This window comes from Trifolium pratense, linkage group LG1, assembly GCF_020283565.1.
Source record: "Trifolium pratense cultivar HEN17-A07 linkage group LG1, ARS_RC_1.1, whole genome shotgun sequence".
In the NCBI taxonomy this organism is placed as follows: Eukaryota; Viridiplantae; Streptophyta; class Magnoliopsida; order Fabales; family Fabaceae; genus Trifolium; species Trifolium pratense.
Genome location: NC_060059.1, coordinates 25,214,434 through 25,225,065, shown reverse-complemented (window position 1 = coordinate 25,225,065; position 10,632 = coordinate 25,214,434). Strand labels below are relative to the sequence as shown.

Genomic DNA, 10,632 nt, shown 5'->3' with positions numbered 1-10,632 from the left:
CTTTCAAAATCAATGAATGTATAGTTGGATTGGACTAGCCATAGACATATAGCCATGTCATATGGAATGTGTGGATTAATATGGTAGCATGCATAATATGGTCCCGTTTAATAAAATGTTTAGCAACCACCCTCACCCAACATGTATTTAAGGGTAACACATTGAAATGACTTGATGATAATTTTCTCATCTAAAAATTACGTTGGAAAATATAATAAGTGTTTTAATATTGATGTTAAGTAATAAAAGAAATTTGTATTTGTAGAAATAATTCTAATTTTCACCTAGTAATATTAATATTGTATTAAGGATGTAAAAGCAGCGCCATATTCTAAAATATGTTAGAATTCAGATGATAAAATAAAAATTGGTTCATTTCAAAGATTATAAAGAGCATTAGGTCTTTCGAATCACCTGTCTATCATTATTTAGTGATTGGGGTCATAAATTACAATTACTTTTCTAAAAACAAATTGGTCATTAGGTCATAAAAACAAATTGGTTACGATCAATTTCTTAGCTCAAAACTATTTACGTTGATAACAATACCCTAATGTAATTAGGCGATTTTGAAACCATTGAAAGTCTTATCATACGTTAATTTTAATTATCACAATTCATTAATTCAATATGTCTAAGGTCATTATTTATTGAACAACTATAACAGTTCTAATTCCAAATATAGGTTAGTAATTATTCGTTATTTGAAATTAATTCACAAATTCGTCGACTTGTGAAAAATATTAAACGTAGAGATAACTTAATAATATTAAGATTTCAATTGCCTTTTTTTTTTTTTTTTTGAACAAGCCAAAATGAGATGTATATATATAAAAATAGTCTTTTAGCACAAGACGTACCAATAAGACTAACCAAGGTTACAAATACAGTCAAAAATACATGAACCAAAAGAAACTATACAAGGCCCAAACAAAGCAAAGGACTAGACCACCAACTATGGCAGTTCAAAGCTAAAGTGCTACTCGTCGCTTTCAACCACCGGTAAGAGAACGTCTTGATCTTGTCCAACATATGATGTACCGAGTTTGCTGAGCCTGTAAACAAACGATGATTTCTTTCGGTCCACACAACCCAAACACTAGCCAACCATACGAGCTGCATGAAAGAACGTCGAGCTCTAGAACCACCTGCTGAATCCGTGAACTGAACAAAATGATCTGGAAGAGTCTGAGCAGTCACCAAAGAAGACCCAATCCAGGAGCTAACAAGGGACCACAGGGAGCCAAAAGAGCTGCAAAAGAGGAACAGATGCTGAGCCGATTCAACCTCTCCGCAACCAGAAACACAAAGGTGAGCCTCCGTAGATAAAATCCCTCGATTAGCCAGGTTTGCTTTGGTAGGTAACCTGTCCCGCAAGAGTCGCCAGGCACAAATGGAAACCTTCAAAGGAACCTGGCGGTGCCAGATAAGTCCCGACGCAGCATCCAAAGTAACTGTATCCTGAGTTGTCAGAAACTGATAAACACCACGAACCGTGTATCCGTCATCCAGGTCCACCCGCCACTGCCACCTATCTGAAACATGATCCTGCAAGGAAATGGTAAGTAGATAAGCCTGACACTCCCCCAACAACTCCTCCTCCCACGCCCTCAACTGACGCCGCCACTCCCACGCCTCCCCTCCAGCCTCCCACCCGCGACTAAACATCTCAGCCACTGAGGCCGATTTGTTCTCTGCCAAATCAAACAGCCGCCCGTACCGCTCCCGCAACGAAATACCATCCACCCATGGATCAGTCCAGAAAAAAGTGTCTGACCCATCTCCCACCTGTCTCAAAACACACTCTCTAAACCACCCTCTCCCTGCCTCACCTCCACCATCCCGAATGCGCGCCAACTCCCTCCACCATGTCGACCCACGCGCTCCCCCGTCACACAACCTACCTCTCTCAACCCCATATCGTCCTGCCAACACTCGGAACCACAAACCCTCTCTATCCACTAGCATCCTCCAACACCACTTGCCCAACAAGGCCAAGTTGAACTCCTTCAGCTGCCTAACCCCCAAACCCCCATACTCCTTACGCAAGCAAATAGTATTCCAGTTAATCCAAGACACTTTCCTACGATCCTCACTTCCCCCCCAAAAAAATTTAATCAAAATAGATTCAATAGAAGAGATAATACCTGAGGGAGCTTTAAAGAAAGAAAGAGCATAAACAGGCAAAGAGGTCAACACAGATTTAAGCAAAACTAAACGACCACCAATAGAGAGGAATCGACTTCTCCAACCCGATAATCGATTCTTTAGACGATCCAGAACCGGTTCCCAAAAACATAAACGCCTTGGGTCACCCCCAATAGGAAGGCCCAAATAAAGGAAAGGGATTTTCCCTACTTTACAGCACAAAGCCGACGCCGCTTCACCTAACCAAGAATCAGGGATGTTAACCCCAACCAGCATGCTTTTATGAAAATTCACTCGCAAACCAGACATAGACTCGAACAATACAAGGACAGCCCGCAAAGCACGTACGTTCGCCCAACTCTTAGTCCCCATCAACAACGTATCATCAGCAAACTGAAGATGCGACACTGACACTTGATCAAACTTACCCACACTGTATCCCGTAAACATATTGCGTTCCACCATGGCTTCCATCAAAACATTTAAGCCCTCTGCAGCCAGAAGAAAAAGGAAAGGAGATAACGGATCACCCTGCCTCAAACCCCTCTCAAAAGGAAACTCATCAGTCGGACTACCGTTAACCAAAACCGAAGCAGTTGCCGTGCACACACATTCTTTAATCCACTTCCTCCAAAGGGTTGGAAAACCCATTTTTCCCATAACATCCTCCAAATAACCCCACTCAACCGAATCATAGGCCTTCTCAAAATCGACTTTAAAGAGAAGCAGCTCCTTCTTAGACTGCGGGCTTCATCCACCACCTCGTTTGCAACAAGGATGCCATCGAGAATCTGTCGCCCCTTAACGAAAGCCGTCTGGGATTCAGATATCACACTGCCCATCACCACACGCAGACGGTTCGCTAACACCTTAGCCAGAATCTTATAAAGGCTACCCACAAGCGAAATAGGCCGGAAGTCATTTAACCTTTGGGGACTGTCAACTTTAGGTATTAAAGCTATGAAAGTGGCATTTAAACCCTTAGTCAATCTGCCGTTCCGATGAAACTCCGAAATAAAACGCATAATATCACCTTGCATCTCAGCCCAAAAATCTTTAATAAAACCAAAATTAATCCCATCAGGACCCGGGCTTTTGTAACTATCACAGTCCCAAACAGCTGCCTTGACCTCATCAATTGAAAAAGGCTTGATCAACCCAATCCCCTCCGACACCTGCAACCGTTTAAAAGTAAGATTGTCTACCCGAGGCCTTTCCACATTAATGGCCTTAAAGTGCGACGCAAAATGAGAAAAAACCGCTTGCCTAATAGGTGACACACCCTCCACAATAGTGCCATCCACCTGCAGCGACGAGATAGCATTACCCCTCCGCCTGCTCGCAAGGACTGAATGAAAATACTTGGTATTAGCATCCCCTTCTTTGAGCCACCGCGACCGAGACTGCTGCCAACAAATACTAGTATTCAACCGCGAAAGAGAATGAATATCCAACGAAACCCCATGAAGCTCTGCTAACTCAGACTCAGTTAGATCCTCCTCGCCCCCCTTCTCATCGAGCACTGCCATCCGGTCCTTTAGAGACTCAATCCGACTCGGCAAGTTCTGAGTATGAGATGAATGCCAATCTTTCAAGGCCGTCTTAATCCATTTAAGCTTCTCTTTAAGCACAAAGCCCCCCCAACCGTCGATCTGAAAGGAATTCCACTTTTCACGGACAAACAGTTGATACCCAGGAACATCTTTCCAACATTTCAACATCCTCGAAGGACGGGGTCCCCAGTCCTCCTCATCTGCTGCCAGGACCAATGGACAATGATCAGAGAGCCCTCTCATCCTCGCTGCCTGAGTACAATTAGGCCAAGTCAAACACCACTCCCCCGTCAACAGAAATCTGTCCAAACGGCTCATGGATCGCCCGTCTCCTTTAAACCAGGTGTACTTTCGCCCACACAACGGTAAATCAATCAAGGTATTGTCATCAATAAAACAATTAAAAGGAATATGGTCTGAGGGGCGATACCCGTCGTTGGCTGACCGACGTTCATCCACACTTCTGACAGCATTAAAATCCCCACAGACACACACCCTAGACCTCCCCAACGCCTGTATTTTAACAGACAAAGAATCCCACAAAACTTGTTTAGCCCTTGAATCACAAGGCGCATAAACATTAGCTAAAAAAAATTCCTCACCAGACCTAACGAAACGACCATGGCACCATAAGACATTCTCGAAGCTCTCAGACGACCACACCTGCACTTCAGTTGTGTCCCATAAAGTTAAGAGCCCTCCCGATGCACCCGCCGAAGGACGATAGGAAAACCCGAAAGGAGAGTTACCCCATAAAGTCGAACAAATAGAGTCATCACAAGATTGCAGCTTAGTTTCCTGGAGACACAACAAGAAAGGGTGTTGATACCCCACCAACTTACGGACCTCCTGCCTCTTCGCTAACCCCCCCAAACCCCTAACATTCCAAGAGATAATCTTCATCGAACACACCCTACACCCTGCGTCTGTCTCGACGACGACTGCTTTGATTTGCCCTTCCTAGCAAGCACGCTAAACATATTCTTAGTATCACCTTTGATCTGAACTCCAATAGCTTTCCCTACCGTTCTGACATCATCTTCAGCCACCTTATCATTACCCTTCATAACAACCCAATGCTTCCAATCATTAGAATTCGTCGGAGACGACATAATGGAGGAATCTGGATTACGCTCTCCACCATCCTTGACAGCCCCTACACCGTCTCTACTACGTTGCTCAATCTTTTTCACCGCTTTTAAGACCTCGGCGCGATCCTGACTAGGCATTCTAGCTACTTTCTTAAGACTAGATACCGTATGTCGAAAAACTCCCCCTCCTTTTCTCCGCTTAGGGTCCTCCTGGCCACTCTTCTTAAAGCCTTCACCCTTGCAAGCTTCTTTACGGGGACGCTTACTAGCGGAGAAAATCACCCCGGCATCCCTTTGATTTAGGTCGTTCAACCACTCCCAACTCCACGGCCCCGATATCTGAGAACGAGTCGCACCTGGTGGGCAAGATTTTGCACGGTTACCAATAGATGAAATCGAAAATGACCCCTCACTCCCTTTGATACCGACATAGCGCCCACTACCGTTAGCTGGCGAGCAAATCGAAATACTGCCCCGATTTCCTTTCGAAGTAGGAGAATCTCCAATCACAGAGGCGCAACCTTTACTTCGATCTACGGGCTCTTCACCCCTAGTAGAAGAGAAAGCGCCTACCTCTCCAACAATCTTGCTCCCGCCCTCCGCACCTCCTCGTGACTTAGAAAAAACAAAATTATCCTGTGATCCTATGTCATCTTCTACGTTCATATCTTTTGCAAAATTCTCAACCATAGTGTCAAGATGACAATTAACATCCGGGTCATCCCGACCCTCGTCATGATTTGTGTGAGATGTTACTGAGTCGTCGTCGTCCCCAAGAAGACAAGTATCCTCCCCGAGAGTGTAACCCCATTCCTCCACTATTTTCACCTCATTCTGGATACCATCCACCAAAACAGTCACAGCCGTGTTAACAATTTCCAGATTAGGTGTTGCTATCAATACACGAGCAAAATCCATACGCTCCTTTTCCATCGAGCCATTGTCCACTCGTAACAACCTGCCAACATCAAAGACGCATAACTTGAAAAAATTCTCGTTCCAGGCTTGCAGCGGGATACCATACAGACGCACCCATGCACCTCTTCTATAGTCCTGTGCATGGTTATCCCAACACGTCCAACTTGAGAAAATAAGTTGAAAAAACTCTTTAGCCGAGTTGATGATTGCCTTCGCATCATTTCCTAGCGAGCTCCGTACGAAGACCTTGTCCGCCCCCATCGGGATGAGAATGACATCGCTGAAACCTGCGTCCATTATTCGACTCTGCACAACTGGAACCGTCTCACCATTAGCAATAGTCGCCACTAAACCATTTTGTGCCCAGGTCACATCGTCGGGTTCCGTCCTATAGCTACGCATGTCCTTTTTCTTAACAGCTAGTTCGTTACGCGCACCTATCGGAACCACAACTTCTCCCACCCTAACAACCTTTGGGTCATCAGAGCCTCCTCTACCAGGAGCAATATCCTTACCAACTCTCTTCTGAAACGGCGGTCCCTTAGGTTCACTACCTCCACCATTGCCTTTTAAGTTCCCTGTTCGCGGTTCACTTATTCTATCCTCTCGCGAAGCTGGCCTAACATTGCCTTTCGTCAAAACAGGCCACTCTGTCTCCATACGTTGCCCCGCCGTTGAATTGAACCGGTCGAAACTGGCTACCCTAGCGCGAACACAGAATTGGCCAAAATGAACTTTATTCAGAGCACGTAACAGTTTATTAACATCCTTTACATTGGAAAATTTGACAAAACCAAAAGGTTGTCCTCTTCTATTTCTCTTTTTGGGAACGAAAACATCTTCCAACATACCACATACTTCGAACCCTTTTCTAAGATAGAAGTTTGATAATTGGTATGGAAAATTAGTAAAATAAAACGATACATACCGTTTGAGCTCCGTTCCCAAATTTTCCAATCCTTTTCTCCTATGGTTCTCATAACCACTGTTACGTTCTTGACATTCTTCTTTCTCCTTCACACCAACACAATTCCGTTTACCATCAGGCTCCTTCTCACCGTTCCTTACATAATCTGCTGCATGCCTAAAACGATACTCATCTCTCCGCCGCTCAACGTTGACCTCCTGTTGGCTCCGAACCTCCGCGAATTGCCGCCGTCCTGTGTACTTGTCCTCCGTCGAGTTCCGTTCGCGAGTTGCAGAGTTTGACCGCTGCCGATGCAACCTCCGTGAATCCCGGCGATCGTGAAAACAGACTCGGTTGTGGCTGTACCGGTTATGAGCAAGCCTATTGGAATCGTGATCGCAGCGTGGATATTCCCAGGAACTGAATCGATCGTCGTTTAAAGAGTGATACCCAGTTGCAGATGATGATATTCTCTTGTTACGTTGTTTATGCTTAGACCTGCCGATCCTTCGATCTGCCTGATGTAGCTCTTTCCTGCTTCTGTAACACACCTCAGTCCAATCCCCTCCATCTATTGATTCTCCCCCCCGTCTGTGCCTCGCTTCCGGTGAAGGCGGTGACCGATACGGCTGCCCTAGATTTGCCCTAGGTTCAGCCTCTCTCTCTCTCTCTACCTCTCTCTCTCATGCGTTTTTTTTTTACTTACTACTTTTCTTTTTCTATATGCAGTAGACAAAATTCTTGTTCCTTATCGACAAAGGCTTTTGCCTTTTATGATTCTCTACAAATTACATGGTTTAAATAGATTCATGAAAATTCATCTACTAACTTAATTTAAGAAAGTTAGCTACTCTCATAGATGGAATTGACATAACATAAGAATTTAAGAAAGAATACATAGATTAATGATAAACAATATGGTGTTCATCAAATTCAACTTTTGTCTTCTCAAAAACAAGTTTGTTTGCTCTCTCAGGTGTAAAATCGACCCTTAAGTCAATACTTGGCTGTCTCCTTATATAGAAATCTTAAAAATCTGAAATAGATCAACGACGTGTGCGAGGCGTAACTTAATTTTCTGCGCCTTGCGTAGTTTCGAATAAACGTACTTGCACGAGGTGCAACTATCTCTGCGCAAGGCCCACTGGTAGTCGACGAGTCTTCAAATTCTCTTCAATCATGCGCAAGGCGCATGCAGAATCATTCATTTTTTGCTTCACTTTTCAACCCCGAAACTTATATAATGACCATATCCCAAGAGAATCATTTGATATGTCCCGTAAAAAGTATAGAACGACTACAAATTTGTTTGGTTAATGTAATTTTGACCTAATTCAAAGGTCTTTTCAGCATAGTAGAAATTTTTTCAACTTCTTACAGACTCGGCCAATGCATTCCAAGTTGAATCAATTGGATTCAAAATAACACTAAAGGACACTAAAAGGACATTAATTTTATAATATGACCAAGAGTCATCAAATATCTTTAATACTCATTAATTTTTTTTTTGAAGAAGAAGCTAAATTAGTCCATCCAAATTGTCACCAGTGAGAATTGAACCTGAGACCTTAAGAAGTAACACATTCTCAAGTCTCAAGTCAATACCACTAAACTAACCCAAGTGAATTTTTAATTCTCATTAAATAGGAAAAATAGTTATAAAGAAAATAAACCCGTTTGATGGTCTCATTAATCATTTTCTCATAATATATACATGGTGTGTTATCCTTCATACACCAATTATTAAATAACTTAAAAAATAAGAAAAATATTAACATGTGTCTGATATCAAATATCAAACTCACTTGTAAAGTGTGTATTCAATTTCTTAAAAGTTTAAATTTTACAATAAATATATAATTATTATTTTTAAGATCTTAACATATACTCGTAATGTACATGTTAACATGATTAAAAAAATAAAAAAATAAAAAAATATTAAATATTTGAGGGAGAATATTGTTAACGAAAGAGACTAATCAAATGGCACATAAAGGGAAGAGGTGTTTAGGCGTAAATAAAACATATGATGTTTGAAGGAAGGGAACATTGAAAAGAGGAAAGTCGTGGACATATACAATCATGCCAGTTGCACAATGTGTTGCTAGCATATGCTTTCATCTCTGTCCAAATTATAATCATAATCATGGATTATAGGGTCTTCTATCAAAGGGGTGGCTCTTGTCAAAATTGCATTATGGGTTGGTTTGAATTTCTGACAAATTCTTCTCACATTATCTATTCATTTTACCAAATGATGTAGTAATGGAGTGAGGACAAGAGGCATAAAAGAAAGGTAAAAAATTGAATGTGAGGTTTCTTGTGACTTGTGGTTTAGGTTAATCAAATTCCATAGCAAGTTTTTTAATTTCTTAAGAAAAAATAAGATAGCTTTTTTATCGAGATATGAGTCTTTACTTAAGTAACAATTTTCCTTTACGACTTAGAGATATGGATAAATGTTGAATTAAGATTGGACGGTCTATATATTAAATTATTTTTATTTTTATATTTTATAAAAGTTAAAATCTAACTTCAAATTTTAATTTTTACCGTTCGATCTTCATTCGATGGTCAGCAACGTGTGTTTAATTTTGTGTTCATTCTAAATTTATTGTGTCTCAATGCAAAATTGTGGTTTTAAGTGGAGCTTCTACATAGATGTAAAAATGTTGTTGTTTAAGTATAAACATTGGCCATAAACATTAATGATGAAGTTAAAAGAGTGTTTGGTTTACTTTGTTGGTTTTCCTGAATTGGCTTTCACCATGTATTCTTTTTTTCTTCTTTTTTGTGAGTAATGTGGGAAAGAAGAACAATCATTTTACATTAATTTTGTTCACTTTTCATCTTTATTCCGACATGATACTTATTTATTATCAGGCTAAAATTATGAAGCTTTTTCCTAAAGCAAAAATATAATATTTATATATGAAGCTAAATATTTATTTTCTATTGCTTTTTCTAATCTAAATATGTATTGATCGCTCATCCTAATTCTAATATGAACCATTAGAAGCTATGGCGAGTTACAATGTTTGTTATTTGAATTATTTGTTATCTTAGTAAGGTGACGTGGCGAAAAACCTGGTTGTTATTGATTAGCTTATAGTGTCGGTGCATATTATTTTTTCTCTGAGTTTAATCACTAATAGCCACATCATCTTTGATACCCCCCCCCCCCCCCCCCCAAACCGACGAATGTATAATTAAAGATGAATAAAATTAATCAGTGATTGAGGAACGGTAAAAAATCAAGATAACTGAATAATAAGGATTTTTTTCCCAAAATACACCCCTACCCCCCTCTTATTTCCCGTAATACCCCCCTCTCAATTTTATTTCCCGTAATACACCTCTGACAGAAGACCAATTGGGTAGCACCATTTGAAATGGCGCCATTGACTACTTTTTCTGCTTTTTCTGTCTCCTCTGCACCTGCTGTCTCCTGCGCACATGTTGCCATTTGAAATGGCGCCATTCACAAAGCATAGCACCATTCAAAATGGCGCCACCTCCCTTGTTGTCTTTTCCTGTCTGGTGCGCGTGTGAGTTGCATGCATGGGAGATTAAATTGGTTTGAATGCATGGGAGGGAGAGAAATAAAATAGTTTTGTTTGAAATTTTTTTAATTTTTCTACTATCTCATTCTATAAATATCACATCTCACACATTCATTTTTCACTCAACTAACTTCATCTTATTCATTTTATTATCTTATTTTCTTCACTCTCTTTATTTTATAAATAATGGCATCTTCGTCCAATGGTTGCCATAATTTTTCTGTTAAATTTGAAGGCCGCCAAGAACATTTTAAGTTACTGATTAGCAAATTGAGTTCGCTTGCAGCTTTAAAGAATAAGATTGAAGAAATGTTCTTGTTAAAAAACAATGAACATATACAAATCCAGCATATGGCTTATTTAAATTCATGCACGGACATCACAAGTGACTCCATCGAAGCTACAACAACAAAATATTGGTACAAATTAAAAGGTGATTTGGAAGTGCAATT

General features: G+C 40.9%; 1 pseudogene; it reads right to left on the bottom strand.

Moving 5' to 3' along the window:
- Nucleotides 1-883: 883 nt before the first annotated feature.
- Nucleotides 884-10,098, bottom strand: LOC123891016 (annotated as a pseudogene).
- Nucleotides 10,099-10,632: the final 534 nt, after the last annotated feature.